We start from the raw sequence: 18287 nt of genomic DNA on the forward strand, positions 1-18287 counted from the left end.
ATTGGTAGGCACCTATCTACAAAATAGGACCCTTCCCAAAAGCAACCTGTAAAGATCTGAGATTGAAGGTTTTAATAAAGTTAACGATATTTTAATCCTCACATCCATGGTAATACAGCAATTCCAGGTAAATGTCCAAAATTCAATTGTCTCAGTCCACAAGATCCCCTTCCTGGGACAGTAGTTCCACTGCCTTTGTGTCAGTATAGTCTGTGGTCACAGTCCCTGATCATGCAGACAACAGGTAAATCGATGGAAACACATGTATCCAGTATCAACAATCCTTTAAGAAAGTTTAAATTCAAATGACAGATCCCACAACTGTAGCATTTTTATCCAGTCCAGTCGGTAGCTGATCTCCAACACTCCATATGCCATGCATTCATCCATCCTTCCAGGTCCTCCGTCTTGATCCTATTCCTTCGAAGTCATTCCACCAACTCCCCACTAAACATGTGGCTTCTTTTCTCCTTCCCTGGAATCAGCCCCCTGAATGGGCAGAACTGCTCTCACCCTCCCCCTCAAAGCGAAGTGTGCATTAGTGGAGGTAGTTTCTCAGGTCAAACCCATCATCTGCATGTGAGCCTCCCTGTGTTGACAGCTCTGCCAGATCTTCTTTCAAAGACTCCCACAATGGGCCTAGATGCTGTTTGAACAATGGCTTAAGGCTCCTGAGATCCTGATGAGATTACTGGAATGCTGGACACTTTACAAGTGAAATTAGTGCACATACTGACGAGCAAGCAGAACATTAATAAAACACAGCAAGCAAATCTTTGATAAAACACAATAATATCAACGGAAACTGAGCTCCATGATGGAAAAGTGTCAGTCTTTAGTAAGTGGGCAGCTCCTCACACAACCCAGAAGATGTAAAATATCAGGGTGCACAAGTAACAAATGGAAAGATACTCAATATCAGTCTTCGCTATCAGTGCCCCCTTTCCATATTTCCTCACCCAATGTACTGTTGTATCAAATGAGGTATAGAACATGAGGTATAGATATAGACTGTAACGGGTCTGGGCGGCGGAACCTCTGAGCTACTATACAAGGGGGCGGTCCTTGTAAGGGAGCGGGTGGCGACCAGGGTAGACGGGCAGTCACAGCAGGTGACCGGGACAGTCTCTGAATGAACGGACAGGAGGTCACGGCAAGTGACCGGGGCAGTCTCTGGATGAACGGGCAGGAGGTCACGGCAAGTGACCGGGGCAGTCTCTGGATGAACGGGCAGGAGGTCACGGCAAGTGACCGGGGCAGTCTCTGGATGAACGGGCAGGAGGTCACGGCAAGTGACCGGGGCAGTCTCTGGGTAAAGGATTGGTACGACCTGTGGCGGCAGATGATAGACGTGAGCTCCCAGGTGAGAGTCTCTGGATAAACAGGTGGTCACAGCATGTGGCGGCGGAGCCTCCAGGAAGACCAACAGACAGGTAGCAGATGAGCGCTCCCAGGTGAGTGGGCAGGAGTCTCTGGATAAACGGGTGGTCACAGCATGTGACGGCGGAGCCTCCAGGTAGGCTAGCAGACAGGCAGCAGATGAGCGCTCCCAGGTGAGCGGGCAAGCTGGTCCTTAGACAGACTGACAGGAGTTGGAAGGCAGACCGTCGGACCTCAGGCAAGCAGGCAGGTAGAAGATGTGCGCTCCCAGGTGAGCGGGCAAGCTGGTCCTTAGACAGACTGACAGGAGTTGGAAGGCAGACCGTCGGACCTCAGGCTAGCAGGCAGGTAGCAGGATATCAGGCAGGAATTAGACAGCAGACTGGCAGGAATCTGGCAGGTATCTGGCAGGTAACTGGCAACGGGACCTGAGGGCTGAAGCAGAGTAGTGAACAGTGCTACAACATTGCTCGGGCACCTCCATTTTGGAGGAGGTGCCTTTTATATGGGAGGTCCTCCGGCAATTGGCCGGGGACTCCTTAGGACGGCGCGCGCGGTCCCTTTAAGAGAGGGGGAGCGCGCGCGCGCCCTAAGCACACTGCCGGGGAAGGAGCGCGTGCCGGAAGCAGCGGGGAGAGAAGCGCTGGAGGACGCCGCGCCAGGAGCGGGGAGGTGAGAGGGACGGCGTCTCTGCCTAGAACGGGGCAGAGACGCCGATGCTACAGTACCCCCCCCTTTAGGCCCCCTCTTTTTTTGGCCAGAAAGAAATTTCTCAAGGAGAAGCGGGGCGTTGATGTTCTCCCTGGGTTCCCAAGTTCTCTCCTCAGGACCAAACCCCTTCCAATCTACCAGAAAAAAGGTTTTTCCTCTTACCCTCTTGGAGGCCAGAATACTCTCTACCTCAAAGATGTCATCAGCGGAAACCAGAGCAGGAGGGGCACCTGGATTTTTGGAAAAAAAGTTAAAGACAACGGGTTTGAGGAGAGATACGTGGAAGGAGTTGGGGATCCGTAGGGTGGCCGGGAGTTTTAATTTGTAGGCCACAGGGTTAATTTGCCTGAGGACTTCGAAGGGGCCGATGAATCGAGGACCCAACTTGTAGGAGGGTACTTTGAGCCGCACATGTTTGGATGAGAGCCAAACCTTGTCTCCCGGACGGAATTGGGGCGGATCCAGACGTCTCTTATCAGCATATCTCTTCATCCGCTCAGAGGAGAGAAGAAGAGCGGACCTGGTGCTCTCCCAAACAGTAGAAAATTCGCTGACAAGAGACTCCGCAGCAGGGTTGTCCACAGAAACGGAGACAGGAAGTGGAATCCGGGGATGTTGGCCACCGACTATAAAGAACGGGGATTTGGAAGAGGACTCGCTCTCATGGTTGTTATAAGAGAACTCGGCCCATGGTAGGAGATCCACCCAGTCCGAGTGGTGAGCATCAAAGAAGTGCCGGAGGTAGCTGGTCAAGATCTGATTGATCCGCTCCACTTGACCATTGGACTGAGGGTGGTAAGCGGAGGAGAAATCCAGGGTAATGTCCAGCAGCTTACATGTGGCTCTCCAGAAGCGAGAGGTGAACTGAACCCCACGATCCGATACGATGTGGAGGGGCAGACCATGGAAACGGAAGATGTGGCGGATAAAGTCTTTAGCCAGCTCGGGTGCAGACGGAAGACCAGGCAGGGAAATGAAGTGGGCCATCTTAGAAAAACGGTCAGCGACAACCCAAATGACAGTACAACCGGCAGAAACTGGAAGGTCGGTGATAAAGTCCATAGCGATGTGTTGCCAAGGAGCAGCAGGTACGGGAAGGGGCAGGAGATGGCCGGCAGGTAGATGTCGGGGAACTTTGTTACGGGCACAGGATGAACAGGCCGCGACGAAGTCTACCACGTCCTTACGCAGGGTAGGCCACCAGTAATGCCGGGTAATAAGTTGGAAGGTCTTCTTTTGGCCAGCATGGCCAGCTAGTTTAGAAGAATGTCCCCAGCGAAGAACCCTCTCCCGATCTGGCACAGCTACGAACGTCTTACCGGGTGGAAGACGAGTCAGATCCAAGGGGGCCACATTCATCACCTTGGAGGAGTCGATGATGTGCGTAGGTTCCTCCTCTTGATCGGAGGACAGGAAGGACCGGGACAAGGCATCAGCTTTGACGTTCTTGTCCGCAGGACGGAAATGAAGAATGAAGTCGAAGCGGGCAAAAAACAACGACCACCGGGCCTGGCGAGGATTGAGTCTCTGGGCATTTTGGAGATATGCCAGGTTTTTGTGATCCGTGTAGATAATTACCGGGTAGAGAGCCCCTTCAAGCAGATAGCGCCACTCTCCCAGTGCCAATTTGATGGCTAGCAATTCACGGTCTCCTATGGAGTAGTTGCGCTCCGACGAGGAGAAGATTTTGGAGAAGAAGCCGCACGTTACCATTCTCCCGGTAGAAGACTTCTGGGTGAGCACCGCTCCGGCTCCGGAGGAGGAGGCATCAACCTCCAGGTAGAATTGTTTATTACAGTCCGGACGGTGCAGGACGGGAGCAGAGGCGAAGGCTTTCTTTAGGGAAAGGAAGGCCTCCTCGGCTTCAGGCGACCATGTCCTGGGGTTAGCCCCCTTAAGGGTAAGTGCAGATATGGGAGCAGTCCGAGACGAGAAGTGTGGGATGAAAAAACGATAGTAATTAGCGAAGCCCAGGAATCGCTGTATCGCCTTCAAACCTTCAGGACGAGGCCATTTTAGAATGGAAGAGAGCTTCTCGGGATCCATTTGCAGACCTGTTTGGCAGATGATATAGCCCAAGAACGGAAGGGAGGTCTGATCGAAGAGGCACTTCTCGTATTTGGCATAAAGGTGGTTCTGCCGAAGCCTAAGCAGGACCTGACGAACATCCCTCCGGTGTGTGGGGAGATCCGGAGAGAAGACCAAGATATCGTCCAGGTATACCACTACGCAGGAGTACAGGAGGTCACGGAAGATGTCGTTGACTAGTTCCTGAAAGACCGCGGGAGCATTACAGAGACCGAAGGGCATCACAAGGTACTCGTAGTGACCGTCCCGGGTATTGAATGCCGTCTTCCACTCGTCTCCTTGACGGATATGGACCAGATTATACGCTCCTCGTAGATCCAGCTTGGAGAAGATCCTGGCGCCCTTGAGACGGTCAAACAATTCGGAGATGAGTGGCAGGGGATATTTGTTTTTTACCGTGATGAGATTGAGTCCTCTGTAGTCAATACAGGGACGTAGCGAGCCGTCTTTCTTTTTGACAAAGAAGAATCCGGCTCCAGCCGGGGAGGTAGATTTTCGGATAAATCCCCTAGCCAGATTCTCTTCAATGTACTCAGACATGGCTCGGGTCTCGGCTGCAGACAACGGGTAGATACGCCCACGGGGAGGAGTGGTGCCAGGTACCAGGTCGATCGGGCAATCGTATGGCCTATGGGGTGGCAACGTCCCAGCTTCCTTCTTACCGAAGACTTCCGCATAGGGCCAGTAGGGAGCCGGGAGACCAGGTAAGTTAGCTGGAGTAGGCTGAGGGCGAAGTGGACGGACCGGGACCAGGCAGGTCCTATGGCTGTCAGGACCCCATCGGAGTACTTCACCCGACCGCCAGTTCAATACGGGTTCATGTGTCTGGAGCCAAGATAGACCTAGCAACAGGGAGTGAGAAAGTCCGGACAGCACATGGAATGAGATCTCCTCAGTGTGCAGCATTCCCACCTGCAGGGTTATGGGTTCAGTGACGAGCAGGATGGTCTCCGAGAGAAGTCTTCCATCCACGGAGGCGACTGACAATGGTTCAGCCAGGGACTTGGTGGGAATATGGTATCTCTCTACCAGAGACTGGGAGATGAGGTTTCCAGCAGCTCCAGAATCCAGATGGGCGAGTTCAAAGAGACGGTTCTCTCCCCAAGCAATAGAGACCGGTAAGGTCAGAGACGGAGAGGGCTTACTTTTGTCTAGGACGACCTCTCCGAGTGGTCCTAGACACTGGCGTTTCCCGGCTTTTCCGGGCAGGAACTGATGAAGTGCTTCATACTGCCACAATAGAAACAGCTTCCCTCGGCTCGGCGAGATTCTTGGCGAGAACCGACCATCTTGGTCTGGTCGACCTGCATAGGCTCAGGAGAGTGTACCTGAGGAGAGACGGAGGGAGTGACGGGTTTCTGAAAAGTAGGAGCTAGACGTGGAAACCTCCTCTCACGGGTGACCTCTTTGGCACGCTCCTGGAACCGCAGGTCAATCCGGGTGGCAAGAGTTATTAAGTCATCGAGAGTGGTAGGAATGTCCCGACCGGCAAGTTCATCTTTAATACGGCCGGACAGACCCTCCCAGAAGACGGAAACCACAGCGTCATTATCCCAGGCCAGCTCCGAGGCAAGGGTACGGAACCGTATGGCATATTGGCCCACGGTGAGACTTCCCTGACGGAGGCGTAGCAGAGATGAAGCGGATGAGGTCTTCCGTCCGGGTTCGTCGAAGACTTTCCGGAAAGCCGTGAGAAAGGCAGGCAAGTTGGACACCAGGGGGTCTCCTCTCTCCCATAGAGGATTTAGCCAGGCCAGGGCCTCCCCGGTGAGATGGGACATGATGAAGGCAATTTTGGCCCGGTCGGAGTTAAACTGGTGAGACAGGAGTTCAAAGTGCAGGGTGCACTGATTTATGAAGCCCCGAGCCTGGGCGGAGTCACCTCCGAAACGAGGAGGTGCAGAAAGCCGGGGTCCGGGGTAGGATACCATGTTATTGGTGGGCAGTGGAGCTGCCGGATTGCGAGTCATGGCACTGGCGGTGGTTGCAGGCAGAGCAGTCAGAGTGTCCAGGCGAGAATTGACATTCCGCAGGTGACCCAGGATGGACTCCTGTTGGGACCTCTGATGGGACAGTTCATGACACAGGTCCGAGAGCGAGGGAGCTTGGGTGCCACCGGGTTCCATGGCCCGAGCAAACTGTAACGGGTCTGGGCGGCGGAACCTCTGAGCTACTATACAAGGGGGCGGTCCTTGTAAGGGAGCGGGTGGCGACCAGGGTAGACGGGCAGGCAGTCACAGCAGGTGACCGGGACAGTCTCTGAATGAACGGACAGGAGGTCACGGCAAGTGACCGAGGCAGTCTCTGGATGAACGGGCAGGAGGTCACGGCAAGTGACCGGGGCAGTCTCTGGATGAACGGGCAGGAGGTCACGGCAAGTGACCGGGGCAGTCTCTGGATGAACGGGCAGGAGGTCACGGCAAGTGACCGGGGCAGTCTCTGGGTAAAGGATTGGTACGACCTGTGGCCGCAGATGATAGACGTGAGCTCCCAGGTGAGCAGGCGAGAGTCTCTGGATAAACGGGTGGTCACAGCATGTGACGGCGGAGCCTCCAGGAAGACCAACAGACAGGTAGCAGATGAGCGCTCCCAGGTGAGCGGGCAGGAGTCTCTGGATAAACGGGTGGTCACAGCATGTGACGGCGGAGCCTCCAGGTAGGCTAGCAGACAGGCAGCAGATGAGCGCTCCCAGGTGAGCGGGCAAGCTGGTCCTTAGACAGACTGACAGGAGTTGGAAGGCAGACCGTCGGACCTCAGGCAAGCAGGCAGGTAGAAGATGTGCGCTCCCAGGTGAGCGGGCAAGCTGGTCCTTAGACAGACTGACAGGAGTTGGAAGGCAGACCGTCGGACCTCAGGCTAGCAGGCAGGTAGCAGGATATCAGGCAGGAATTAGACAGCAGACTGGCAGGAATCTGGCAGGTATCTGGCAGGTAACTGGCAACGGGACCTGAGGGCTGAAGCAGAGTAGTGAACAGTGCTACAACATTGCTCGGGCACCTCCATTTTGGAGGAGGTGCCTTTTATATGGGAGGTCCTCCGGCAATTGGCCGGGGACTCCTTAGGACGGCGCGCGCGGTCCCTTTAAGAGAGGGGGAGCGCGCGCCCTAAGCACACTGCCGGGGAAGGAGCGCGTGCCGGAAGCAGCGGGGAGAGAAGCGCTGGAGGACGCCGCGCCAGGAGCGGGGAGGTGAGAGGGACGGCGTCTCTGCCTAGAACGGGGCAGAGACGCCGATGCTACATAGACCATGGAGCAAAGCTCAGGAACTATCCCATCATCTATCCCTAGAGGCTGACAAATGCTGAGTGAGCTGAAATGTATTCGGCTCCTTGGGTACCACCCCCAGTGGTGAAACCACCAGGTTATACAAAGGGGGAAAATGAAATGGACCCGTCCTCTGCACACAGTTAACCTCACACATATTTTTTTTTTTTTATTTAAAACTTTGGAGATACTGATAAGCAGACTTCAAATTTTTAAAATAAATGGGACCTCGTGTGCCGGTAAAGGAATCTTGAAACCGTAAAGAACACCTTCCTCTAATAACACTGCCTTATCCCTCTTCAGGTACTGTAAAGATCTTAGGTTGTGGGTTGTAAGTAATCACCTAGGCAACAATATTTTATTAATCACATCCATGGTAATACAGCAATTCCAGGTAAATGGCCAAAATACAGTTCTCTCAGTCCTTAAATTCCCAACCTGGGATCAGTAGTTCCACTGGCTTTGTATAAGGCCATACTCACTATCTCCCAACTTTCGGTTGGCCCACAGATTTCGTATCTCCAGCCAGTATAGTCTGTAGCCACAGTCCACGAGCCTCCATACTGCAGATAAAACGATGGGAACACAGGTATCCAGTAGCAACAATCCTTTAATAAAGTTAAATCCAAACGACAGATCCCACAACGGTAACATGTTTATCCATTCATCCTTTCAAGTCCTGAATCTCCATCCTCTTGCTTCAATGTCCTTCCACACACCTTTTACTAAACATGTCTCTCCTTTTCTTCACTGGGATCAGTCCCCTCCCAGTGATAAGAAGGAGGGTGTCAAGCATTTACTGTTAGATAAAACAATGAAGAATATTTTGGAAGCCTTCATCTGAGACTGCATGTAAGACCCCCTGTGGTGATGGCTCCACTGTGTCTACAATCTACACACACATAATGAGATTATTGGCTGTTGGAGCAATGGTTAGAGGCTCCTGAGATACAGATATCCTGAGATACAGATTAGTAGAATGCTGGATATTTTACAAGTGAATCGAATGCACATACTGACAAGTTAGCAGAACTATATAAAACATAACAATTAAATCACTAATAAAAATAATAATATTGACAAAAATGGTGGTCCGTTGCTGGAAAAGTATCATAGTCTTTAGTAAGTGGGCAGCTTCTCACAGGCACCTACTTAGTTAAGGGGCCATCATGAAAATTGTCAATGGACTCTCCCCCTTTTGTAATTTCCCCCCCTTTCCTATTTTTTCCTTTGTTAAAAAAAAAAAACAGGCCAACACGTGTGATCCCCCACCACCAAACTTGCACTGTCTCTTACTGAACTGCCATCAAAGACCTGGCTTTGTCCCTTAACCATAAGCTTGGGCTGCACCCCCTGAAACCCCATTTTGACCGGATCCCACAGCCCCTCCTGCCCAAAAGGAGAAGGTGCCATTACTATTAACCAAAGCCCAATATCTTTCTGATCCCACTGAATACTAGGCCGCACTGCCCTCCTCTCACAGGATTGCTCGTCATATCAACCAAGTCTGTCCCCCATAAATGCCATGTGCTTCATGTAGCATCGGCGTCTCTGACCCCTGCCAGGCAGAGACGCTGTCCCCCCCCTTACCACCGCGGTCCTGCTCCGGCGTCTTCCGGCCTCCCTGCTGCTGCTGCATGCAGCTTCCCTGACTCTGTGCTTAGGGCGCGCTCCCTCCCTCTTAAAAGGGGCCGCGCACGCCATCCTAAAAAGTCCCCGGCCAGTGGCCGGAGGACTTTCTCTATAAAACGCACCTCCTCCAATATGAAGGTGCCCGTGCAAGGTTGTTGCTCTGTGATACTTACTCTAACGGGTCTGGGAGGCGGAACCTCTGGGCTACTATACAAGGGAGCGGTCCTTGTAAGGGAGCGGGTGGCGACCAGGCAGGCAGTCACAGCAGGTGACCGGGACAGTCTCTGGGTGTACGGGCAGGAGGTCACGGCAAGTGATCAGGGCAGTCTCTGGAAGAACGGGCTGGAGGTCACGGCAAGTGACCGGGGCAGTCTCTGGAAGAACGGGCTGGAGGTCACGGCAAGTGACCGGGGCAGTCTCTAGGTAAAGGGTAGGTACGACCTGTGATGGCTGAACCTCCAGGTAGGCAAGCAGGCAGGTAGCGGAGAAGCGCTCCCAGGTGAGCGGGCAAGAGTCTCTGGAATAGCTGGTGGTCCCAGCACGTGACAACAGAACCCCCGGGCAGGCAAGCAGGCAGGTAGCGGAGAAGCGCTCCCAGGTGAGCGGGCAAGAGTCTGGAATAGCTGGTGGTCACAGCACGTGACAGCGGAGCCTCCGGGCAGGCAAGCAGGCAGGTAGCGGAGAAGCGCTCCCAGGTGAGCGGGCAAGAGTCTGGAATAGCTGGTGGTCACAGCACGTGACAGCGGAGCCTCCGGGCAGGCAAGCAGGCAGGTAGCGGAGAAGCGCTCCCAGGTGAGCGGGCAAGAGTCTGGAAAAGCTGGTGGTCACAGCACGTGACAGCGGAGCCTCCGGGCAGGCAAGCAGGCAGGTAGCGGAGAAGCGCTCCCAGGTGAGCGGGCAAGCTGGTCCTTAGACAGACTGACCGGAGTTGTAAGGCAGACCGTCGGACCTCAGGCAAGCAGGCAGGTAGCTGATGTGCGCTCCCAGGTGAGCGGGCAAGTTGGTCCTTCGACAGACTGACCGGAGTTGTAAGGCAGACCGTCGGACCTCAGGCAGGCAGGTAACAGGAAATCAGGCAGGATTAGGACAGCAAGTTGGCAGGAATCTGGCAGGTAACTGGCAGGTAACTGGCAACGGGACCTGAGGGCTGAAGCAGAGTAGAACGGTGCAACAACATTGCTCGGGCACCTCCATTTTGGAGGAGGTGCCTTATATATGGTAAAGTCCTCCGGCCATTGGCCGGGGACTCCTTAGGACGGCGCGCGCGGCCCCTTTAAGAGGGAGGGAGGGCGCGCACGCCCTAAGCACAGTGGCCGGGAAGGAGCGCGCGCTGCCAGCAGAGCGGGAGAGGGACGCCGGGCACGGAGCAGAGCGGTGAGGGGAACAGCGTCCCTGCCTAGCAGAGGGCAGGGACGCCGGCACTACACTTACTTTGCTTCAGCCCTTAGGTCCTCTGCAAGTCAGTACTACCCGCCAGTCTGTCTATAGGCTCTGCCCGCTTGCTTACCTGGAAGCACCTGCCTTGTTACCTGCCGTGTCAGCCCGCCTGCTTACCTGGAAGCACCTGCCTGTTACCAGCCTGCTTACCTGGAAGCACCCGCCTGTTACCTGCTCTGCCCGCCAGCATGCTTATCTGGAAGCACCTGCCTGTTACCAGCCGTGCCCGCCAGCCCACTTACCTGGAAGCACCTGCCAGTTACCTGTTGTGCCCGCCAGCCCGCTTACCCGGAGCACCCGTCTGGCTATCAGCCGAATCAGCCTGCTTGACTACCCGGACCACCCGTCAGCCTGCCTGCCGTGCTCATCTGCTGTACCGGTCAGTTCCTGCCTTCTGACCCGTGGGAGTCACCTGCTGTCATACAAGATCGGTCCCAGAGTGGCACCTGGTCCCTCTGCTCGGTTCCTCCCTGGTTCACGGAGTCGACTGAGCCGCCATAAGACCGTGGTCGGGCCGAGTAAATACTTAGTCACGCCCTTCTGGTCCCTCCTTGCACCGCAGCACAGAGGTTCCACCACCAGGATCCGTAATAGTTTGCATGGGCCATGGAACCCAGTGGCTCCCAGGCTTCTTCGCTTGCTGACTTGTACCAGGAGGTTTCTCATCAGAGATCCCAACAGGAAACTATCCTGACCTACCTGCGGTCTGTCAACTCCCGCCTGGACACGCTGTCCATCCCACCTGTGTCCACCTCGAGCCGAGCGCCATCTGCTTCGGCGGCGCCTCAGCCAACTAGTGCCTTGGCATCTGGCCCTGGTCCCCGACTCTCTGCGCCCCCACATTTTGGCGGTGACCCCATCTTATGTCGGGGTTTTCTACACCAGTGCACGCTGCACTTTGAACTTCTGGCACATCAGTTTCCCTCCGACCGGGCCAAGGTGGCGTTCATGTCTCACCTCACCAGGGAAGCATTGGCATGGCTAAACCCTCTTTGGGAGAGAGGGGATTCCCTGGTGTCTGATTTTCCGGCTTTCCTCACTGCCTTCCAGAAGGTCTTCGATGAGCCCGGATGAAAGACTTCTACTGCCTCCTCTCTTCTCCGTCTCCGCCAAGGGAGACTCACCGTGGGCCAGTATGCCATACATTTCCGCACTCTCGCATCTGAGCTTGCCTGGAACAACGAGGTCCTGGTATCCACCTTCTGGGAGGGTCTTTCCAGATAATCAAGGACGAGCTAGCCAGTCGGGACATTCCTTCCACCCTGGACGACCTGGTGTCACTAGCTACCCGGCTTGACATTCGTTTCTTGGAACGAGTTAAGGAGACTACCCGGGAGAGAAGATTTCCTCATCTCGCTCCTGTATTCCAGAAATCTGCCTCCCAACTAGCAATTACCCGGGCACGCTCGCCCGAACCCATGCAGATTGACCAGACCAAGATGATCAAGTCTCGCTCGCCAAGAGTCGCGCCGAGCAGAGGGGAGCTGCTTCTACTGTGGCAGTAAGGAGCATCTGATCCGTTCTTGTCCGGTGAAGCCGGGAAACTCCAGTGTCTAGGACCGCTCGGAGAGGTCATCCTAGGCAAGAGTAAATCCTCTCCGTCCTTGACTCTATTCGTTTCTATCTCCAGTGGTGTGACCCGCTTCTTTGAGACCGCCCACCTGGATTCCGGAGCCGCAGAGAATCTCATTTCTCAGTCCCTTGTGGAGCAGTATCAGATTCCCACTAAACGTCTGGCCGAACCATTGGTAGTCGCTTCTGTGGATGGGAGACTCCTTCCGGTGACCATCTTGCTCGTCACAGAGCCTGTAACCCTTCAGGTGGGAATGCTGCACTCGGAGAGGATCTCCTTCCATGTGCTATCCGGACTCTCTCACTCCCTTTTGCTAGGTCTACCCTGGCTACAGAAAAATGAACCCGTCCTGAATTGGCGATCCGGTGAGGTGCTCCGTTGGGGGCAGGATTGCCATGAGACCTGCCTGGTTCCGGTTCGTCCTCCGTCTACTCCGGCTAATCTACCTGGTCTGCCGGCACCCTACTGGTCCTATGCGGACATGTTCGACAAGAAGGAAGCCGAGACACCATCACCTCATAGGCCGTATGATTGCCCAATTGATCTGGTACTTGATGCTTCACCTCCCCGCGGGCGTATCTACCCCTTGTCGCTGGCTGAGACCCGGGCCATGCCTGAGTACATCGAGGAGAATCTTGCTAGGGGATTCATTCATTCAGAAATCTACTTCCCCGGCTGGAGCAGGATTCTTCGTTAAAAAGAATGACGGCTCGCTATGGCCATGTATCGATTACAGGGGGCTTAACCAAATTAACATCAAGAATAAGTACCCCCTGCCTCTCATCTCGGAGTTGTTCAACTGCCTTAAAAAGGCACGAGGGTCTTCACCAAGCTTCATCTACGTGGGGTGTACAATTTGGTCCGGATCCGCCAGGGAGACGAGTGGAAGACGGCATTCAACACCCGGGACGGTCACAATGAATACCGCGTGATGCACTTTGGTCTCTAATGCCCCAGCCGTCTTCCAGGAGCTGGTTAACGACATTTTCCGTGACCTCTTGTACTCTTGCGTAGTGGTGTACCTGGATGATATCTTGGTCTTCTCCCTCTGCTCAGTTCCTCCCTTGTTCACGGAGTCGACTGAGCCGCTGTGCGACTGTGGTCGGGCCGAGTAAATACTTAGTCACGCTCCTCCTTGCACCGCAGCACAGAGGTTCCACCACGCGGATCCGTAACACTTGCACCAATCGCCATATACAGCTGCATCTCACTAAATTAGAATATCATCAAAAAGTTAATTTATTTCAGTTCTTCAACACAAAAAGTGAAAGTCAATATATAGAGTCATTACAAACAGTGACAAAATTTCAAGTGTATTTCTGTTAAAGTTGATGATTATGGCTTACAGCCAATGAAAACACAAAAGCCATTATCTCAGTAAATTAGAATACTTTATAACAGCTTGAAAAATGTTTTTAAAATCCGAAATGTTGGCCTACTGAAATGTATGTTCAGTAAATGCCCTCAATACTTGGTCCTTTTGCATCAATTAGGCAATGTGGCATGGAGGCGATCAGCCTGTGGCTGCTGAGGTGTTATGGAAGCCCAGGTTGCTTTGATAGCAGCCTTCAGCTCGTCTGCATTGTTGGGTCTGGTGTCTCTCATCTTCCTCTTGACAATACCCCATAGATTCTCTATAATAGATTCTCTATGGGGTTAAGGTCAGGCGAGTTTGCTGGCCAATCAAGCACAGTGATACTGTTGTTTGTAAACCAGGTATTGGTACTTTTGGCAGTGTGGACAGGGGCCAAGTCCTGCTGGAGAATAACATTTCCATCTCCAAAAAGCTTGTCGGCAGAGGGAAGCATGAAGTGCTGTAAAATGTCCTGGTAGACGGCTGCGCTGACTTTGGTCTTGATAAAACACAGTGGACCTCCACCAGCAGATGACATGGCCCCCAAACCATCACTGATGGTGGAGACTTCACACTAGACCTCCAGCAGCTTGGATTGTGGCCTCTCCACTCTTCCTCCAGACTCTGGGACCTTGTGAAGTGTGTCAATGGCTGCCTTCTGGACATCTGTCAAGTCACCAGTCTTCCCCATGATTGCGGAGCCTACTGAAACAGACTAAGGGACCTTTTTAAATGCTTAGGAAGCCTTTGCAGGTGTTTGTTAATTATTTTAATTTACTGAGATAATGACTTTTGTGTTTTCATTGTCTGTAATCCATAATCATCAACATTAACAGAAATAAACACTTGAAATAGATCACTCTGTAATGACTATGTAATATGAGTTTCACTTTTTGTGTTGAAAAACTGACTGAAATTAACTTTTTGATGATATTCTAATTTAGTGAGCTGCACCTGCAGCAGAACAGTCCAGAGCAATGCTCCGGTGTCTTCTCACCTATGGCGCTAGTTAAAATGGCAAAAGCCTATAACCAATTAACAAAGGTTTGAGGAATGAGCCGCCACCTACCCTTCTCCTTCTTACTCTCATCCTTTTTTATTTTCTTAAGGTTAAACTTTTCCAACGGAAGAAAAGAGAATATTTCTACATATTCATTGTTTCAGATTTTCTCCTTCACCTCTTCTTTTAAATGAGCCTCTAACGGACCCTCACAACAGACATATACCTCTCCCTCAGCCCTATCATCCAACACAATCCTATCCCTTTGTCTACCTTTATCAATTTGTACTGACACCGAAACATTATTCACACCAAAAATCTACCCATCTGACCTTGATCTAAAGGGCTGTGCCCAACCATCCACGAGGGAACAGGGGACCCAGCTATTATCCCTTTCCTGCAACTCCCAAACGCTTCCCAGTGAATTAACCAAATAATTTTCCCTTTCCGCCTCCTGAATCCCTGTAACTGGCCCTCTTATAGGAGTGCCCCCAGTAAGCCTCGAGACCTGACTATACCCTGACTCCAGGGAATCAGAAAACGATGGACCTCCCGCTGCCTCGTTTGCCTGCTGCTGGTGCCATGTATTCCCAAGGGTTCCTCATCTCCAGGACTAGGGGCAATAGTTGCTGAGAGTCTCTAGTAGACAAAGCAGCCCCACCGACATGACGATTGCCGAGTGGGGCTGCCGCTATTTTGCTGGAGCCTGTAGCACTAGAAGGCGTTGGCATGGTCATGTGACCGGCTACCTGCCTGCGCTCCTCCGCTGTCCCCAGCCACCTGACGGGATTCCTCCCTGGGCGAGCAGATAGAGGGGGCAGCCCACATCTTTAAGGGTCCCTGATGGGGCTCCTGCGGGGTTGCCGAGGAGCTTCGGTGGCCTCCATCTGTGCAAGCGACGCTCTCTCATCACCTACATCCGGCCTGTGGATAATTTCCTGCAGCCTAGCTGTAATCCAGCCTCCGTCCGCGCCACCAGCTACTGAACGCAGCCGCTCCAGAATCCCTTCCAGCTCTGCCATGACAGCTGCAGGAAGGGGTAAAGTGGCACTTTTCTGACTGGTGACTAAAGCAGTTTAGGTAGCCAACCCCCACCTCCTACTTTTTATAGCCCTACTCTTTCTCCCCCTCTTAACCTCCACCCCCATTTCACTCTTCCCCACCCTCCACAACTTCAACATTAACCCCTGCTCTGCCCATCATCCCTGAGTCATGGGTCACTGTACCCATGGCTCTGCCAGGGCCACGTTTTCACTATATTGCAGTATATACTAAAATCGGTAATGCAATTGCGTGTTTTTTTTTATAAAAAGAAAAGGAATTCCCTAAGGCTGTTTCTGTATCTACATACTGTGGTAAAGCGACAAGCTCGATGTATGCAGAGGCAGACACAGGACATTGTCTCTTTAAATTTTGGGTCAGTTTATTCAGCATCATAAACTATCCTGGAGTCTATAAAGAAAAAAAACACAGCCCTTTCGGCTAAAGCGGCAAAACAAAATACAAAATTGCAGCACAGTCCGTATCTCAGCCAAGGTCTGGTCTCTCCGGATTAGGCACACACGGTTCAGCACAGCACGTGCTAGCTCCTCTCTGGAGCAGGTTTCCCCAGATACTGAACACACCTGAGTGTAAAGGCTGGCTACTAAAAGCCCAGACCACTCCCTGGATTGGAGATATGGTGGATGGCGTCCCGCCCAGCACTTCGCCATCCACTAAAAGCATTCCCTTGTAAACCTGGTCCGTTAACCCTCTCTACACCTAATGTGCAGGAGAAACTTCCATGTTTCACATCACTGAGGCCAATAGCCTCAGTTAAACATATTTCCCTTCCGCCACACGGCCAGTGACTTTGTCACAGTACTAATAGTGTGATAAGGCCATGAGTCCACCTTAAAGGAATCTTGTCATGTGCAAAAGCGCTGTTTCCCAGCAGATATGGGGTCACTCTGCAGGTAGTGTCATTACAAGGCTTCCTGGGCTCATGCAGACGCCGTGGATAAGGCAGTCACGCTAGGTCAAGAGACCCACGGATGTCCGGGTGAGTCTTAAGTCTTTAAAGGGATCCTCTCATTACAAATTATTTATTTATCAGGGAGGAGTAAGGTGGATAATTACCTCTTTAACCACTTTCCAACGTGAGCTGAGCCCAAACCATACGCAGCAGACTTGTGCAGCCATCATTGCACTGCACAAAAATGGCCTAACAGGGAAGAGTATCGCAGCTACAAAGATTGCACCTCAGTCAACAATCTATCGCATCATCAAGAACTTCAAGGAGAGAGCTTCCATTGTTGTCAAAAAGGCTCCAGGGCGCCCAAGAAAGACCAGCAAGCGCCAGGACCGTATCTTAAAACTGTTTCAGCTGAGGGATCGGACTACCAGCAGTGCAGAGCTTGCTCAGGAATGGCAGCAGGCTGGTGTGAGTGCTTCTGCACGCACTGTGAGGCGGAGACTCTTTGAGCAAGGGCTGGTTTCAAGGAGGGCAGCAAAGAAGCCACTTCTCTCCAGAAAAAACATCAGGGACCGACTGATATTCTGCAAAAGGTACAGGGAGTGGACTGCTGAGGACTGGGGCAAAGTCATTTTCACTGATGAATCCCCTTTTCAATTGTTTGGGACATCTGGAAAACAGCTTATTCGGAGAAGAGGTGAGCGCTACCACCAGTCTGGTCTCATGCCAACTGTAAAGCATCCTGAAACCATTCATGTGTGGGGTTGCTTCTCAGCCAAGGGAATCGGCTCACTCACAGTCTTGCCTAAAAACACAGCCATGAATAAAGAATGGTACCAGAATGTCCTCCAAGAGCAACTTCTCCCAACCGTCCAAGAGCAGTTTGGCGCCCAACAATGCCTTTTCCAGCATGATGAAGCACCTTGCCATAAAGCAAAAGTGATAACTAAATGGCTCATGGCTCATGGAACAAAACAGAGATTTTGGGTCCATGGCCTGGAAACTCCCCAGATCTTAATCCCATTGAGAACTTGTGGTCAATCATCAAGAGACAGGCGGACAAACAAAAACCAACAAATTCTGGCAAAATGCAAGCATTGATTATGCAAGAATGGACTGCGATCAGTCAGGATTTGGTCCAAAAGTTGATTGAGAGCATGCCAGGGAGAATTACAGAGGTCTTGAAGAAGAAGGGGCAACACTGCAAATATTGACTTGCTGCATTAACTCATTCTAACTGTCAATATAACCTATTGGTACTCATAATATGATTGCAATTATATTTCTGTATGTGATATAAACATCAGACAAACACTAATAAAAACCAGAGGCCAGCAGATCATGTGAAAATATAATTTTGGTGTCATTCTCAAAACTTTTGGCCATGACTGTAGCTCTTTAAAAGACCTTGGTCCATCAACCTCAACATTCCTCCCCCAATTGTACATTTTGTCACTAATTTAACTGTAACCCACAATGTTATGTGTATCGAGGAATTCATCCAGCCCTTGTATAAAGCTGTTATAGTGTCAGCCATCACTACCTCTTGTGGTCGGCATTCCACAGTCTGACTGCTCTGACTGTAAAGAACCCTTTCCTGTTTAGCTGCCGGAATCGCCTTTCTTCCACCTATAATGAGAGCCCCCTGGTCCATAGTATGGTCTTTGAAAGGAATAAGTAATGTGCTAGTCCTTTGTACTGAACACACATATATTTATATATGTAAATCAGATCCACTCTGAGACGTAGTTTTTCTAAGCTAAACAAGCCCAACTTTTCCAACCTCTCGTCATATGAGCGGCCTCCATCCCTTGTAATAATCTAGTTGTCACCTTTAAACTGACTCTAACTTCTGAATATCCTTTTAAAAGGTGGAGCCCAAAACTGGATCCCATA

The sequence above is a fragment of the Phyllobates terribilis genome, unplaced genomic scaffold (genome assembly GCF_046119375.1).
Source record: "Phyllobates terribilis strain yellow unplaced genomic scaffold, ASM4611937v1 Scaffold_7__3_contigs__length_470593459, whole genome shotgun sequence".
Taxonomy (NCBI): Eukaryota; Metazoa; Chordata; class Amphibia; order Anura; family Dendrobatidae; genus Phyllobates; species Phyllobates terribilis.